Source organism: Elephas maximus, chromosome 12, assembly GCF_024166365.1.
Source record: "Elephas maximus indicus isolate mEleMax1 chromosome 12, mEleMax1 primary haplotype, whole genome shotgun sequence".
NCBI classification, from domain to species: Eukaryota; Metazoa; Chordata; class Mammalia; order Proboscidea; family Elephantidae; genus Elephas; species Elephas maximus.
Genome location: NC_064830.1, coordinates 79,573,749 through 79,591,844, shown reverse-complemented (window position 1 = coordinate 79,591,844; position 18,096 = coordinate 79,573,749). Strand labels below are relative to the sequence as shown.

Below are 18,096 nucleotides of genomic sequence, written 5' to 3'. Positions count from 1 at the left end.
TGCAGCTTGATTTACTCTATTAAATAGACTTCAAAAATAGCCAAATGGTCTGATGTATGAAGGTCATACAGACTGATTTAATCACTTTTGATGTAAAGAAACAAAATGCAAGAAATTGTGTTTCCTTTCTGTTCTGGGCAAGCGTGGACGTGCCGTGCATACTCAGACGCGCAGAACAGTGGGGATATTGTTCAGCTGTTGTTTAGTTTAAAAATCATCTGCTGGGGAGCTGAAAGAGTGAAGAGAAAGCAAATGAAAAGTTGTGGGGAGTGAAGAGATAAGAGAGGAAGTAATAGAAAAATTAAAGAGCGAGATTAAGAGAGTGTGGATACCCAAGGACTAAGAAATGTGGACAAGTTCACTGAGTGCAGGCTTGTTAACAGGTGAAAATGCAAGTTTGGGTGAGCAAAGGAGACGGTAAAGGCAACCTTAAACAAGGTAAAAGAGAAAAAAAAATCGAATCTAGAATTAAAAGGAAAAAGACTAAATGTCAAGGTATGTCATTAAGCTATCATGTGTCTGCAACTTACTTTGAAATGCATCCAAAAAATAAGAAGGATGGATTGGTGGCTAGATAAGCCATGAAGCAAATAAAGCAAAATGTTAATTGTAGAATCTAGGCAGTGGATATGTGGGTATTCACTGCAAAATTCTTTCAAATCTTCTATATGTTTGAATTTTTTAATAACAAAATTGGAGGGGAGGAGCAAACATCGTTATGAAAGACTCAAACCTCAAAGAGAGAAAAGGCAGAAATTCATAAGGGGTTCAATCCAAACGTAACAATTTTTATGTTTGAGATACATATAGGAGACAGACTGGAGGACTGAAGACTGGAAAGGGAAACAGCTAACATTGCAAAGTAATTGAATTTGTATCAGCTGACTAATATAATTCCACAACAGAAAAAACGTCGGAAGCAGATGCTGTACAGTTTAATGGATTGGAGTGTGGCCGGCTATGCGATTGTATTAGTTGAGACTCTTTGAGTTTGCAAGCACCAGAAATACACTCAGGTTACCTTGGTTACTGGGGGTGTACAGGTCAGGTTGAGGATACTGTTGCTCCAGTAGTAGAATTCTCTCACCTTCCATGTGGGAGACTTGGTTTCAATTCCTGACCAATGTACCTCAAGCGTAGCCACTGCTCATCTCTCAGTGGAGGTTTGCATGTTGCTGTGATACTCAACAGGTTCTTCCGAACTAAGACACACTAGGAAGAAAGGCCTGGTGACCTATTTCTGAAAATTAGCCAATGAAAACCCTATGGAACACAATGGTCCAATCCCATTTTACATGGGGTCCCCATGAGTTGGGAGCTGATACAATAGCAGCTAACAACAGCATAAACCAGGTTAGGCTAGACTTTGCTGCAACAACAAACAACCCCAAAATCTCAGTAGGTTATATCATCAATGGTTTACTTTTCACTCATCTTACATGAATATTTCAATTGGCTGTAGCTCTGCTCCATGTTTTTTCTACTCTGGGACCCAGGCTGACAGAGCAGCCTCTCTATCTAAAATATGGCAGAGGGGAAAAAAATACGGTAGACTGTACTTTGACTCTTAAAGCATATGTTTCGAAATGACATAGGTCACATCCATTCATTCCATTTACCAAAGCAGCCACATGTTCAGGCTTCCCCCAGGGAGAAGATAAAAATACTGTTGAACAATGTCTCAGTTATCTAGTACTCCTGTAACAGAAATACCACAAGTAGATAGCTTCAACAAACAAGTTTATTCCCTCATACTCTAGTAGGCTAGAAGTTCAATTCAGGGTGTCAGCTCCAAGCGGAAGGCTTTCTCTTCTGTTGGCTCTGGAGGAAGGTCCTTGTCATCAATCTTTCCCTAGTCTAGGAGCTTCTCGGCACAGGGACCCCAGACCCAAAGGACATGCTCTGCTCCTGGCACTACTTTCTCGATGGCATGAAGTCCCCTTGTCTCTCTGCTCACTTCTCTCTTTTATATCTCTAAAGAGATTGACTTAAGATACAATTTAATCTTGTAGATTGAATACTGACTCATTAACATAACTGCCTCTAATTCTGTCTCATTAACTTCATAGAGGTAGGATTTACAACACATAGGAAAATCATATCAGATGACAAAATGATGGACAGTCACACAATACTAGGAATCATGGACTAGCCAAGTTGACAGATATTTTGGGGGGATGCAATTCAATCCATAACAGGGGGTTACTGTAAAGGTAGATGGGATGGTAAGAAGAACAAAAATCCTTCCCACCTGTGTCTCAGAAAGAGCCAGACCAGTGTTCACAGCTCCTAGGGCATAGGAGAGGCTCCAGGCATCCACCAGCCTCTGGTGATTCAACAATAGTTCTAGTTCTAGTCCTATGTGGGACTCAGCTCGCTTCCTGGGGCTTCTTTCTCTAGTTGCTGCTTCTTTATCTGCTGTTTCCTCCTCATGGTTCTTGCTCGTTCTCTTTTTCAAGGCTTCTGCTAACCCATGGCTTTTCTTTCTCCTTATCTCTGGGTGTCTCTCCCCTTAAGCCCACCCTACTGTCTGCCTATTCTCTCTGTATGTCCGACATCCCAACTCCTTGAAAGGGAGAATGTGGCTGGGCTGGTTAGATGCTAACCAGGATAGACCACCCCTGTTGGGCAGAGCAATTGTACCAGGCCATTTCATCGCTGCTCGCCATCCTAAAGTGGCTGCCCAGAGAGCCTGGCACTTATTCCTGGTTGAATCACTTGTGCCAGGGTGATGGGGACATGGATAAGACATGCACGGGCTGTGGCTTAGAACTTAGAATACCATAGACTTCTTTCCAACATACTCTCCACAATAAACTTCGAGAAACCTGAGAATACCTAGACATGACAAAACTGATAAATAATTATGACCTTAGAAATGATCAAACACTTGGACCATAACCAGATGCCAAAATACTCATCACAGCAAATTTCAAAATTCCACGTTTTTTTCATTGTGTTAGGGTTTCACCAGAGAAAAAGAATAATTCTCAAAAGATGTTCACAATATGCACTAATAACACAAAATATTGACTAAGACTTCCATGCTGCAGACAGACACAGTCATTTCTAAAAGTGATCTTGATTAAAAGGAGTAACACTAAAATAATTCCACCATGCCTTTCCTCCCAGAATCTATTTTTTCCCACTCCTTAGAATATTGTTTTCAAACAAGAGCTCATGGCATCTCTAATTTCCCTTATTGGTCAAGGCCCGGGAAGGGAGTTTCTTCTGTCACTGACCAGGGTCCTTGCCCTTTTTAACTGATATTTAGGCATTTGATTTAAAAAACACCAACTCTAATAAATAACTATTAGTTGGGCAAGGAATGTACAAAGAAAAGTAAACAAGGCTTTGGTTTACTGAATTATTCATAGTAGCAAATTTTAGTGTCATGAGATCATCAAAGAACTTGTCAGGAGTTAGAAATAGTTTCCTGATACCAACTATTGTTTACAATACTCTTCACTGTAATGGAATTTGATGAGTAACCAAAAGCAGAAAGGGAAAATTTTATGTTGCCTGGGTTAGGATAGGAAAAAAGGTGGAAAGTCTTATCGCCTCATCCAGACTCCACATTGAAAGCTGAGATAGGACTTATTTTCGGCAATCATTTTACTCATGCATAAAACTCCTGATTTTTTTTTTTTAATTAAGCAAAGTACACCATTCCAGTTTGATCCTGTTAGAAAGTATTTACTGAAGACCTACCATACTATGTGCCAAGCCCTGTGCTAAACACTAGAGATAAAGACATGCTAAAACATGGCCCCACTGTGCTTATCATTTCAATGTGCAGCAGCCATGCCCTCAAAACCTTGAGTTGGATAGTAGCTTCCATGGGTAGAGATGATTAACCCCATTTCCAGCTGCAGGTATGAGCTCTGATAAGCCACTGGGATAATTCTAGCTCCCCTGCCACCTCTACCTAAGCCCCTCTGATCTACATTTATCCTGGCCAAAAGGTCTGATTAACTGGGGAAAGGGTGCATGGCCCCTATCATTATGATATGATGTGAGAGGAGGTGTGCCAGGGTTCTGGGAAATAATTTTACTTGTTTTTCTGGAAGAGCTCGCCCATCCCCTCTTCCTAATTGATGCAGCGGGAAGAGGCAAAGCCTAGGCCAGGGGTAGTAGCTGTTTTGCTACTCCAAAGCAAGTCAGCCTTAGAATAAAGTTGACCCTGCAAGAGGCCAAGCAGAGAGGCAGAAGAGAACCAGGTCCTCAGGCGTATCACAAAGCCCCTGAATCAAACCAATCCTGGGGCCTTCACTCTCTACCTTAGAACTTTCTATAGATTTCTGAGCCAATAAATCTCTTTTACCAGTTAAGCCAGTTTTCTGCTACCCAGCATCCCTTCTGCCTTCTTTTGGTAACAGCACCCTGAGTTCCTTTGGGGGATTCTCCTTTGACTCTTTAGCTGTGTGCTTTGGGTGGGGCTCCTTCCCTTTGCATGAATTCTCCTACCCCCAAGGATTGATTCAAAAGTGGGTCACCACCTGAGTTGGTTCAATTAGAGCAAAACTCTGGAGAGAGACTTTCTCTCTTTCTGCTATACTTGAGCCTTAGAGGACACAGCCTGGTGTCACAAGGAGAGGGCCTATTTGGGGGATGGAGCGTACTCATAAGAAACATAAATTAGGCCATGAAGACATCATATCAGCCCCCAGAGCAAGCTGCACTGGAAGATCTTCCCATGGGCCTCTTGTCTACATAAAAAAAAAAATACACCAAAAAAAAAAAAAATCCCTTTTCTACTTAAGTCAGTTTGAGTGGGATTTTCTGTCAGTTGTAGGGCCTGCCCTCCAGGAGTTAACGCAACCAAATATAGGAATGTTAGTGTTGCACACTTAACACTATCCAGCTGATACAAACTTATTTGAGTTTTTACTATTTTTTACCCCTAATCGTATAAGCTTTTCAACAAAAATTGCTTACAGTCAAAATCATTAGCTTCACTCTGAGTGCCCGAAATGTTTTCAGAGATGCATCAGAAAGAAGAATTTCCAAGGGAAGTTTACAGTGTAGCCACTAAGCTAGCTCTGTTTGATATGGCCATTCAATTAAGTTCTAATTAAGTTCTGATCTCTTCTGTTCCAATTAAGCTAATACAAAGGCATGGCTGGGCGTCTCAGGGGATTACGTAAGAACACCAGCCCAACTGAAATGCTTAATCTTTGTGAGGATATTTACACGTCTCAAACTTAATTTGCTCCTGTGGAATACAACGCAGTTCTTGGTAGAACAGGAATGGTTATCATGGCCTTTTAATCAGCCTGCAGTCTAAGGAGAAAGCTGAAGGTGCAGCTTAACAATTGTATGGTTGATCTCCTACCTTAAAACCTTTTACTCTTCCAACTTACATAGGCCCTGGCCGGCGCAGGGGCACCAGGGAAGCCGTAACTATATTACAATAGAAGGCCCAGGAAGCGTCAATGTCAATGCCAATCAGTAAGGAGCAGCCAAGTCTTCTTCGTGAAAACTCTACTCCCACAAAAACCCCTTTCTCAGTACTGAAATGATCTGCAAACCTAGCTTACCAGTCTACCTCCAAGAGAACATGGGATCTGGAGCATTCCCTTCACGGCCCGCCCTCCACTCAGAGAAGGCACGGCAGGGCCTGTGTAAAAGGAAGCTTCTGGTGGCGGCTCTGATGATGTGTCTGTCCTGAACCATCTCACTGTTCCTGCTTGAATTATTATGTCTCTGATTGCTGACCTGTACCCATCTCTCCTCCCTCTGGCCTTTCACTTGCTGACACTTGCCTCTCTCCTCCTTCAAGCACAATTCTTAGTAACAATGGCTACTACTTACTGAGCACCCACTATGCGCTAGGTGCTCACTGTATTAAATGCTTTACATACCCCATCTCAGTCAATTCTTGCAACTGTCCCATGAGGTGGGTACTATGATTGCCACTCTCCCCATTTAACAGATGAGAAAACTGAGGAAACAGGACCTCTCTATACTATTTTTGCAACTTCTTATGAATATATAATCATTTCAAAATAAAAAGTTAAAAAAAAACCCACTATAACACCATGAAGGTAAAGAAAAACATACACATACATTTGTGGGCCTTAGATTTGTATCCCTGGTCTATAGTGTGTGCCGTGTGTGTGTGTGTGTCTGTGTGTACTGTTTAAAATAATGTCTTAATAAAAATGTATTGATGATAAAAAGAAAGCTAATACTAATATGATTGGATACACTTTTCAAGGCAGTTGAAAAGAAGACAGTAGAGTTGGAACCAGGACTTTGAACCGGCTCATTCCGGTTTGAACCTCTGCTGAGAATTTGCATTTCCACCCCAGGTATTGTGAATCACAGTCTACTGCTTAACGAGATCACCAGGTGATTCTTGCGTATAGTAAAATTTGAAAACCACTGCTCTACCAGTCGTTCTCAGGATTGGTCCAAATAAGCAGCATTAGCATCGTCCAGGAACTTGTTAGAAATGCAAATTCTCAACAGGGTTCCAACCCAAAGGGGCCAGTTTGAAGCCCTGGTTGGAACCAATACCACCAGCAGCTTAAGTTCTCTCAGGCTCGGTTTTCTTGTCTGTTAAATGGAAAGGGTGAGCTATTAAAGGTGTGATAATGAATTGAGATAGTATATCCATACAGGTTCCCTGGAGAGTGCCACTCTGAACTTGAATCAAGTGACTTACAAGCAGCCGCTGGAATCCTTACATGTTCATAAGCAAAAGAGGCTTCTGTTCAGCTACAGGTTGTACGATATGTTAGTTTTCTATTTGTGCTCAAAAGAACTATAAGCACCAAGGAAGATGACCTCGTGTGATGGGCTACAATTTTTTAAGCTCCTTTTAAGCTTGTAAGACACTCCTTCCTCTATTACGCTCATTTTCAGTCTTCCATTTCAGGTCCAAGGAATTTTTTCCAATTTTATTTTATTGATACACTTCACAGTGACTACGCCAGCCACCGAGCTAAGTGTTTTAAAGGCATTATCTCGTTTAATCCTCACAAACACCTTTATGAAGCAATTATTTCTATTTTACAGACAGACAAGAAAACTGAGATTTAGGAAGATTAAGGTTACAAGGACACAAAGCTAGCAAGGTCCAAGGTCACACATCCAAAAGGGGGTAGAACTGGGCCCTAAAATCAGGTCAGCAAGGCTCCAAATTCTATGCGTAACTATTAAGTTTCCCTCATACTGCTTCCTATATAACAACAACAAAAACAAAAATATGGACATTTCCAGGACTTCAGAACAGAATTCTGTATACTTTTTCTTAAAGGGCCAGATAGAAAGATTTTAGGCCTATGAATTACACAGTCTCTGTCACAACTACTCAATTCTGCCCTTAGAGTGCAACAGCAGCCATGTTGTTGTTGTTGTTGTAAGGTGCTGTCAAGTTGGTTCTGACTCATAGCGACCCTATGTACAAAAGAACAAAACACTGCCCAGTCCCGCGTCATCCTCACTTGAGCTCATTGTTGCAGCTACTGTGTCAGTCCATCTCATTGAGGACCGTCCTCTTTTTCTCTGACCCTCTACTTTACCAAGCATGATGTTCTTCTCCAGGGATTGGTCCCTCCTGACAACATGTCCAAAGCATGTGAGACGAAGTCTCACCATCCTCACTTCCAAGGAGCATTCTGGCTGTACTTCTTTCAAGACAGACTTGTTCATTCTTCTGGCAGTCCATGGTATATTCGATATCCTTCACGAACACTACATTTCAAAGGTGTCAATTCTTCTTCAGTCTTCCTTATTCATTGTCCAGTTTTCCAAGCACATAGGGTGACTGAAAACACCACTGCTTGGGTCAGGTGCACCTAGTCTTCAAGGTGGTATCTTTGCTTTTCAGTGCTTTAAAGAGGTCTTTTGCAGCAGATCTGCTCAATGCAATACATTGTTTGATTTCTTAACTGTTGTTTCCATGAGCGTTGATTATGGATCCAAGTAAAATGAAATCCTTGACAACTTCAATATTTTCTCCATTTATCATGACATTGCTTATTGGTCCAGTTATGAGGATTTTTGCTTTCTTTATGTTGAAGCATAATCCATAAGTGCTTCAAGTCTTCTTCACTTTCAGCAAGCATGGTTGTGTCATCTGCATGTCACAGGTTGTTTACGAGTCTTCCTCCAATCCTGATGTCACGTAATTCTTCACATAGTCCATCTTCTCAGATTATCTGCCCGGCATACAGACCAATTAAGCGTGGTCAAAGGGTACAACCCTGATGCACATTTTTCTTGATTTTAAACCATGCAGGATCCCCTTATCCTGTTTGAATGAGTGCCTCTTGGTCTATGCACAGGTTTTGCATGAGCACAATTAAGTGTTCTGGGATTCCCATTCTTCACAATGTTATCCATAATTTGTTATGATCCACACAGCTGAATGCCTTTGCATAGTCAACAAAACACAGGTAAACATCTTTGTGGTACTCTCTGCTTTCAGCCAAGATCCATCTGACATCAGCAATGTTATCCCAGGTTCCATGTCCTCTTCGGAATCCCACTTGAATTTCTGGCAGTTCCCTGTTGATGTACCGCTGCAACCATTTTTGACTTATCTTCAGGAAAATTTTGCTTGTGTGTGATGTTAATGATATTGTTCAATAATTTCAGCATTCTGTTGGGCTACCTTAAACATGTGATGGGCAGCCATAAACAATATGTAAAAAGTATGGGCGTGGCTATGTTCCAATTAAACTTTATTTACAAAATCAAGTGGTCTTCATGGGCCATAGTTTGCTGGCCTCTGCTTCAGGACAATATCAGTAACTGATGGAGGATCCTTCATGTGGAAGCATGGAAAAATCCATAGTACTTGACTTCTGAAAAAGAGGTTTGTTTTAAGAAAATTCTATTTCACCTTTCTTCTCTATTTTCTGGATAACCCTTTATTATTCTAAGGGGTTAACGGTTTAAGCATCTTTTGGATCTGGGACTAGTTTGTGAATTGTGTTTTTCCTGTCCCTAAAAAGCAGCAAAAGAAAAACATAATTCTCTAAACAATAAGAAGATCAATATGATTTATTTTAAGATATGTTCTTTTTAAAAAGGAATCAATTGAGCTTCATTTTCATTCCTTTTAAAAAATATATCTTCCATTCTTTAGACATAAATTCTCAAGAGAGGTCTGGAATATTTGCAACCTGTGTGTGTGTGTGTGTGTGTGTGTGTGTGTGTGTGTGTGTCACAAGCTGTGATTCTGGCAGCTCCTTGAACCTTGTAGGTGTCTTCATGTTGCATTCTCAGGTCCTGAGCTCAATATTATTTCTAAAAGTTATGATTAGATTTCTACAAATATGTGTCATTTTTTGAAGGTGCTAGTGTTTTCAGACTGATGAAGAAAGTCCATTTTATGCTATCTATATATTTTTTTTATAGTATCTAGCAAGTCATAACAGGGATACCATCCTTCATTCATTATGGAATGACTGGTCACCTGGAAGGGGTCATGGACAAATAACATCCCTTACCTAATTTCCAAGCACAATGGTAATAGTGTTAATAATTATTGCATGTAAACTATGTCCCAGGTACTCTTTTAGGTTTCCCGTAACTTATTTATCCTCAAAACAACTACATATTATTATTAGGTACTACGTATTATTATTATTACCATTTTTCAGTTTAGGAAACAGAGACACAGAGAGGCTAAATACCTTGCCTCAAATCACTAACTACTAAATGAAAGAGTAAGAAGTTGAACTCTAACAGTCTGGCCCCAGAGCTGGCCCCTGCACATATTACCTTGTTTATCCTCTCAGTCCTCCCAATTATGGAGGAGGGAGAAGAGAGAAGGAAGTTGTAGATCACTTAAGTAACTTCCTTGAAGTTGCCAGGCTAGAGTCAGAAGTCAAACCTGCCATCTGCTGCCAAAATCCATATTACCTCCAACACAGTATGTAAAATAAACTGCAAAAATGCCACCACTCTCCAGCCCCCTTGAATTCATGCCCTTTGCAACATGACTTTATAGCTCTTCCCACTAATAGGTAGTCTCTATTTCTTCACTCCTTGAATCTGGGCTGGCTTTGTAACTTGCTTTGGCCAATATGATATGGCAGAAATAACCTTATGCCAGTTGCAAACCTAAGATTCAAGAGCCGTGAGGGCTACTACTTGAACGCTTAGAATTCTGCGCAGCTGCCATGTGAACAAGGCCAGGTTATTCTGATGGAGGATGAGAGGCCATGTGAAACAGATGATCGTTCCAGCTAAGGGCATCCTAGACCAGCCAGCACCTGGCCTACCTGACAGCTGACCATCGATGATGAGTTAACCCAGTGGAAGACAGAAGAACACCTCAGCTGAGCCCAGCCCAAACTGCAGAATCATGAGCGAAAAAAATGGTTGTTGTTTTAAGCCATTAACTTTTGAGGTGGTATGTTATGTAGCAAAAGTTAATGGATGCAATGTACAGCAACTAAAATACAATATATGGTCAAATGACAATAAGCTTCCCACTTAGCGGACAGTCAAGGCTGCTACCCCAGCCATCTGGCACAAAGCTATGGCCCTGAAAGCAGAGGACAAAGCTTCAGGCCAGTGAAGGAAAATCCTGCCACGAAGCCACTGCCCTTTATTTTGTCAGAGAACCACAGGGTCACCCTCAGGTCAGAGCCTGTTGACTTTCCTTTTAAAGCCTTGTCCTTTGAGGATGACTTTGATTTTTAGAAACAAAAGCAACTCCTAGCCAAGTCTGTGGAATGAAGTGATCAATGGTGCTTTTGTTAAAAAGAAAAAGGAAAAAAGCACGACTATAACGTTATAATAAGATTTTCTTGCACCACTTACAAATTGGATCTGACAGCAATTTCAAGAGTTACAAAGGGAAAAGTATTTTCAGCACTAACAGCCTCATTGTCATGTGACATAGTAGGAATGACTGCCAGAAATGAGTAATCATTTGACCTTGGGTACTTCTCTGGGCCTCACTTTCCTCATCCACAAAACGGGAAGGATAAAATCACCTGCTCACAGGGTTGTTGTGATGATTTGTAATTGTTGATAGTTGCTGTTGAGTTCATTCTAACTCATGGTACCCCACATGTGTCATAGTAGAACTGTGCTCCGTAGGGTTTCCGACGGCTAATTTTTTGGAAGGAGATCGCCAGGCCTTTCTTCAGAAGCACCTCTGGGTGGACTGGAACCTCCAATCTGTCAGTTAGTGGCCAAGCGTGTTAACGGTTTGCACCACCCAGCAACACTGGCCTCCTTTTCGCTCCTGGAATAGGTCAACGGATTTGGCAATACTGGGTCATTAAGTAAACTTGAAAAGAGTTGTACTTGAAGATTTAGGTGCCAGATTGCTACATACTAAGGAGAGATTGGTGGGAAAACAAAAAAAAGGAGGTGAGGTGATTTACTCTCTGTGTCAGTGAAAAAAAGGGAGAAAAAGACAAAATAACCTAGATGGGGAGCAGAGTCAAGTATATGGGCTTTAAAATGTTACTTATTTGCAAATTCTATTTTTTCTGGTTACAAAAGTAATTCACGTTTATTTTAAACACATTAAATATTACCAGAATACTGGAATACAACAGAAGAGCCAAGGCCCCAGACCTCTTATCTCTCCCCCAACATTACACGAGAATTTTTGTTTATTGGCTGCAAACTGATACACTATTCTTTACAATTGTTTACCTTTGGTATGGCCTACACACGCTACATAAATCAGTATATACACAGTATATACACTGTACAATATCTGTTGTTCGCCCACAGATGTACTGCCACCAGCTATTTGTACCAAGCCATAATTTTCTATTCTTTATCTTTCACAAGGTATATTTGTTTAACACAATATAAAATACTGTTAGCACCCAGCTAATTTCGCTTCAAAACTAAAAGGCACAGTGACTTTATTTATAGATTGTCAGTTTTAGATGCCATTTAAATCTTCTCTATGACCTTTTCACAGAGGGTTGAAAATAATTATCTGGGAAAGGGTTAAATAAATCTGTATCACATGCTAAATTCATATCATGAGATATGTAGGGTTTTAATCTAAATTCTAAGGCTGAGATAATTCATGGAAATCATGTGCTTATAGCTTATTCCCCCAATTATAATATTCTCTAAAAATTAAGGAATAGAGAAATACGAGCTTATTAAATAAGCCGAAGTTTTATTCTGAGCATTTAAAATATTTAAATATCTAATGATTGACAAACTATTTGACTAGGATCTTTATTAAATTCACTTGGGTTTAATTAATAATATTTCAAATGACAAAATTAAAGAGCAGTATTATTAACGAATCAAAGTAAAAATAGCCAAGCTTGCAGATTGTCAGGGGCAGAATCGGGTAGGAAAAAAAGTCTGTCTGATTCTAGAGGCCTGATTCTGAACCACCGGACCATGCACCACATACCACGTTATTCCCGTGTGTGTGTTTAATGGGCCACGTGCTCTGAAGGCAATGAATACTAATTAGACACGACCTCTACACTTTATTCCCTCTGGTCTTCCTTGGGGTTTCGTGGTACTCACAGAACAGCCTTAATAAAGGGCTCTGTCCCATGCAGTCTGAATAAGTGCGTGTCCAGAGTGGCCACTCCAGACCCCTACAGAGCTTCTTTGTCCTCTTCTTGACAACCTCCAGACTCATCTTTCACGTCAGAATCTGGCCCCCGTGCCTGGCAAGCTGTTAGACCAACCAGCAGTATGGTCTGATGGCTAAACTCCTACGCTCAGAAACCTGAGACCTTGGTTTGAGTCTTGGTTCCCCTACTTACTGGTTGTGTACATGAAATTGTTATTTAACTTCAATGCTGCACAGACTGCATCTGTAAAATAGCAATAAGAGTACCCACCTCATAGGAGTGTTGGGAGGATTAAATGCATTACTGAGGGTAAAAGCGCTTTGAATGCTGACTGGCACAAAGTAAGGACTCCAGTAGTTCATGCAACTACTATTCTTGAACTCCAGCTTCTTGTCCAACCCTCTGGGTCTCCTCTGGCTAGGTGGTCCCTTCATTTTTGGGAATTTGATCCTTGCCCAGCTCTAACACCAGTGAACCCAACAGGCTGGGGCAGCCTCACCCCATCTACCTCCCTCCAGGGCCAGGAGATTCGGAAGTTAAGTGGATCCAGACACCTGTGGTGTATCCAGTCACAGCAGGTGCAGTTAATAAGTTACCTCTTGCACGTAATATCTGCAGCAAAATGACAGAAAGGTCCCAATCTCCACAGAGTGCTTCTGTAACCTAATTGACATCTTAAAAGTAGGCCCTGATTTTGAGGAAGCATATTCATTCTTTCATCCAATAAATACTTATTGAGTCCCTGCCATGTCCCAGGCCATATCAGAGAACAAAACAGAATACAACGAAAGCAAGGAAAGAAAGCAAGAAGGCAGCATTTTAAGGCCAAAATGAAAATCAGCTATTACTCTTGAGCCACCTAATGCTGCTTCAAGATATAATTTGAATGGCTTCAATAAACAATAAATTATGGTACTGTTCAGGAGCTGTTTAGATGCAAGTTAGGTTGCGGTTGACAGATATGAGTGCACCAGTTATGTAATTTTGGCTGGAGGCCGGTTTTCACTCAGTTTAAGCATCTATTTCCAAGGACAGGAGGTGAAGAACAGCTGAATCGAGAAAATGCAAATCTGTTGTGCAGATCTGGTTAACGGTACCATCGCGTGTGCCCAGCAAATGTTGAGACAGCAATAATGCAATTTTTTAAACCTTCCAAAATAACCCACAAAAGACTACATGACTAGGGAAAAAAAACTGAAAGAATCAGATTTAGTTAAGGAATTCCAACAAATTCATAAAAGGCAAGGATAAAATTGTTACAGGGCACATGAAATACAAAGATGTAATTAGTGATAACAACAACAAAAGGAGGAGAGAGGAATGGTACAGATATAGAAGTTTTTATATGTTTCTGAGGTTAGCTAGGTACTAACATGCCCTAGAATGTTATAAATACGAGCTCTTAGGTGTAATATTCATGGTAACCACTGCGAAAATATATAAAAAACATACACAAAAGGAAAGAAGGGAACCAAAAAGGCTCACTACAATAAACCAATAAAACATAAAAGCAAGGAGTACTAAAAGACAAAGACAAAGAAGGCTTAAGACACACAAAAAATAAGAAAATGGCAGAAATAAGTCATTTCTTATCAGTAATTGCAATGAATGTAAATGGACTAAACGCTGCCGTCAAAAGGCAGAGAGTTGCAGAATGTATAAAAAAATATGATCCAACTATATGCTGTTTACAAGAGATACACTTTAAACCCAAGGACACAAATAGGTTGAATGTGAAAGGAAGGAAAAAAAAAAAATTCCATGCAAAAAATAACCAAAGGAGAGCCAGGGTGGCAATCTTAATATTAGATAAAGTAGACTTTAAGCGAAAATCCATCAGAAGAGATAAAGATGACATTATATATTGATAAAAGGGTCAGTTCATCAAGAAGATTTAACAATCATAAATACATATGCACTCAACATTGGGGCACCTAAATATATAAAGCAAACACTGATAGAAATGAAGGAAACAACAGTACTACAATAATAGTTGGAGACTTCAGTACACTACTATCAATATTAGACAGAACATCTAGAAAGCAGAAAAAGGAAACAAAGGACCTGAGTCACACTATAAACCAACTAGACTTAACAGGCATATATAGAACACGCCATCCAAGAACAGCACTATATACATTCTACTCCAGTGCACATACATCATTCTCCAGGACAGGCTACATTTTAGGTCATAAAGTGAGCCTTGATAAATTTAAAAAGATTGAAATCCTACAAAGTATTTTCTCTGATGATAATGGAGTGAAGCTAGAAATCAATAATAGAAAAAAAAACCTGGAAAATACACAAATATATGGCAATTAAACAACACATTATTAAATTACCAATGGGTCAAGGAAGAAATCAAAAGAAAAATCATAAATTTCTTACAGTCAAATGAAAATGAAAACATAGCATACCAAAGTTTATGGGATACAGCAAAGGCAGTACTCAGAGGGAAACTTATAGTAATAAATGACTACATAAAAACAGAAGAAAGATCTCAAATTAGCAGCCTGACTCAGAAACTCCAGGAATTAGAAAGAGTAGAACAAAATAAGCCTAAACCTACCAGAAGAAAAGAAATAACAAAGATCAGAGCAGAAATAAATAAAATAAAAACCAGAACGGCAATAGAGAGAATCAATAAAACCAGAAGTTGGTTCTTTGAAAAGATCAATAAAACTGAAAAACCTTAAACTCGTCTGCCAAAAAAAAGATTCAAAAAACCAAAATAAAAAATGAAAGATGGAACACTACAACTGACTCAATAGAAATAAAGAGAATTATGACAGAATATTATGAACAACTGTATGGTAACAAAGTTTAGTTATTATGAACAACTGTATGGTAACAAAGTGGATAACCTAGATGAAATGGATAAATTCTTAGAAGCACACAGCCTACCCAAACTGACTCGAGAGAAAATAGAAAGTCTCAACAGACCCATAACAAGCGAAGAGGTCAAATCAGTGATCAAAAACCTCCCAACAACAACAAAAAAGTCCTTGACTAGATGGCTTCGCTGGGAAATTCCACCAAACACTTAGAGAAGAATTGATACCGATACTGTTTAAACTCTTTCAAAAGACAGAGAAGGAAGGAATACTCCCCAATTCATTCCATGACGCAAATATTACCCTTATACCCAAACCAGACAAACACACCACAAGAAAACTACAGGCCAATATCTCTTACAAATATCCTCATGCAAAAATTCTCCACAAAATACTAGCCAATACTGACCAAGTGGGTTTTATTTCAGGAATGCAGGGACAGTTCAACATTAGAAAAGCAATCATATCCACATCAATAGAACAAAGGAAGAGAAATATATGATCACCTCTATGGATGCAGAAAAAGCATTTGATAAAATCCAACACCATTTCTTAATGAAAACCCTAAAGAAGATTAAAATAGAAGGAAAATTCTTCAGTATGATTGAGGGCATATATGAATAGCCAATAGCTAACACTGCACTGAGTGGAGTAAGATTGAGAGCTTTCCACTTAAAATCGGATCAAGACAAGTGTGTCTTCTCTCACTGCTTCTATTCAATATTGTATTAGAAGTCCTAGCCAGAGAAATAAGACAAGAAAAAGAAATAAAAGGTATCCAGATTGGAAATGAAGCAGTAAAATTATTTTTATTCACAGATTAAAAAAACAACCAAACCCATTGCCATTGAGTTGATTCTGATCACAGTGACCCTATGGGACAGAGTAGAACTGCCCCATAGAGTTTCCAAGGAGCACCTGGTGGATTTGAACTACCTACCCTTTGTTTAGCAGCCATAACATTTAACCACTACACCACTAGGGTTTCCATTCATGGATTATATGATCCTATATACAGAAAATCCCCAAAGAGTCCACAAGAAAGCTTCTAGAGCTAATTAAGAATTTAGAAAAGCTGCAGGGTACAAGGACAACAAACAAAAATCGCTTCAGTTTCTATACACAAGCAATGAGAAATCTGAAAGGGAAATTATAGAAACAATTCCATTTACAATGACATCTAAGAAAATAAAATACCTAGGAATAAATCTAACCAGGGACAAGAAGGACTTACACAATGAAAACTATAAAACATCGCTGAAAGGGATCAAAGAAGACTTAAACAAATGGAAAGATGTTCCATGTTCATGGATTATTGTGAAGATGTCAATACTACCCAAAGCAATCTATAGATTCAACATAATCCTTACCAAAATTCCAACAGTCTTCTTTACAGAAATAGAAAAACCAATTCTCAACTTTATATGGAATGGCAAGAGGCCCCAAATAACAAAAACAATGTTCAAAGAGAAGAATAAAGTAGGAAGACTCACACTTCCTGATTTTAAAACATATTATACAGCTATAATAATCAAAACAGCCTGGTAGTGCTATAACAATAGACACATAGACCAAAGGAATAGAATTGAGAGTCCAGAAATAAACTCACACATCTATAGTCAAATGATTTTTGACAATGGTGCTAAGTCCATTTGATGGGGAAAGAAAAGTCTCTTCAACAAATGGTGCTGGGAAAACTGGATTTCCACATGCATAAAAATCAAACAGGATCCACGCTTCACACCATACACAAAAACAAATTCAAAATGGATTAAGGACCTAAACGTGCAAATTAAAACCATAAAATTCTTAGAAGAACAAGCAAAGGCAACACGGTCAGGCCTAGCTTTGAACAATGGATTATCTAATATAGTAACAAAAGCACAAACAGCAAAAACAAAATAGATAAATGTGACCTCATAAAAATTATCTAGATGAAAGTGCATTCCTGGAATTACCAGATGCAGAACACAAAAGTTTAACATACAGAACCCTTCAAGACATCAAGAAGGAAATGAGGCAACACGCAGAACAACCCAAGGAACGCACAGATAAAGCAACCGAAGAAATTAGAAACATTATCCAGGAACATAATGAAAAGTTTAATAAGCTGGAAAAATCCATAGACAGATAGCAATCAGCAATTCAGAAGAGGAACAATAAAATTACAGAATTAGATAACTCAATAGAAAGTCAGAGGAGCAGAATTGAGCAAGTAGAAGCTAGAATTTCTGAACTGGAAGATAAATCACTTGGCACTAATATATTTGCAGAAAAAACAGATAAAAGAATTTTAAAAAATGAAGAAAACTTAAGAATCATGTGGGACTCTATCAAGAGAAATAACCTACAAGTGATTGGAATGCCAGAACAGGGAGGGATAACAGAAAATACAGAGAAAATTGTTGAAGATTTGTTGGCAGAAAACTTCCCTGATATTGTGAAAGATGAGAAGATATCTAGCCAAGATGTTCATCGAACTCTACATAAGGTAGATCTTAAAAGAAAGTCACCGAGATATCCTAATCAAGCTTACCAACACCAAAGATAAAGAGACAATTATAAAAGCAGCGAGGGATAAAAGAAAAGTCACCTACAAAGGACAGCCAATAAGAAAAAATTCAGACTACTCGGCAGAAAACCATGCAGGCAAGAAGGCAATGGGATGACATTTAAAAAATTGAAGGAAAAAAACTGCCTGCCAAGAATCATATATCTATCAAAAC

At 39.2% G+C, this 18,096-nt stretch overlaps 1 protein-coding gene across 7 annotated transcripts in view; it reads right to left on the bottom strand.

Annotated features, from left to right (window-relative positions):
• Positions 1-18,096, bottom strand: part of IQCK (IQ motif containing K) — a 271,465-nt gene that overhangs the window by 222,369 nt on the left and 31,000 nt on the right. The gene's annotated exons all lie outside the window — the stretch shown is intronic.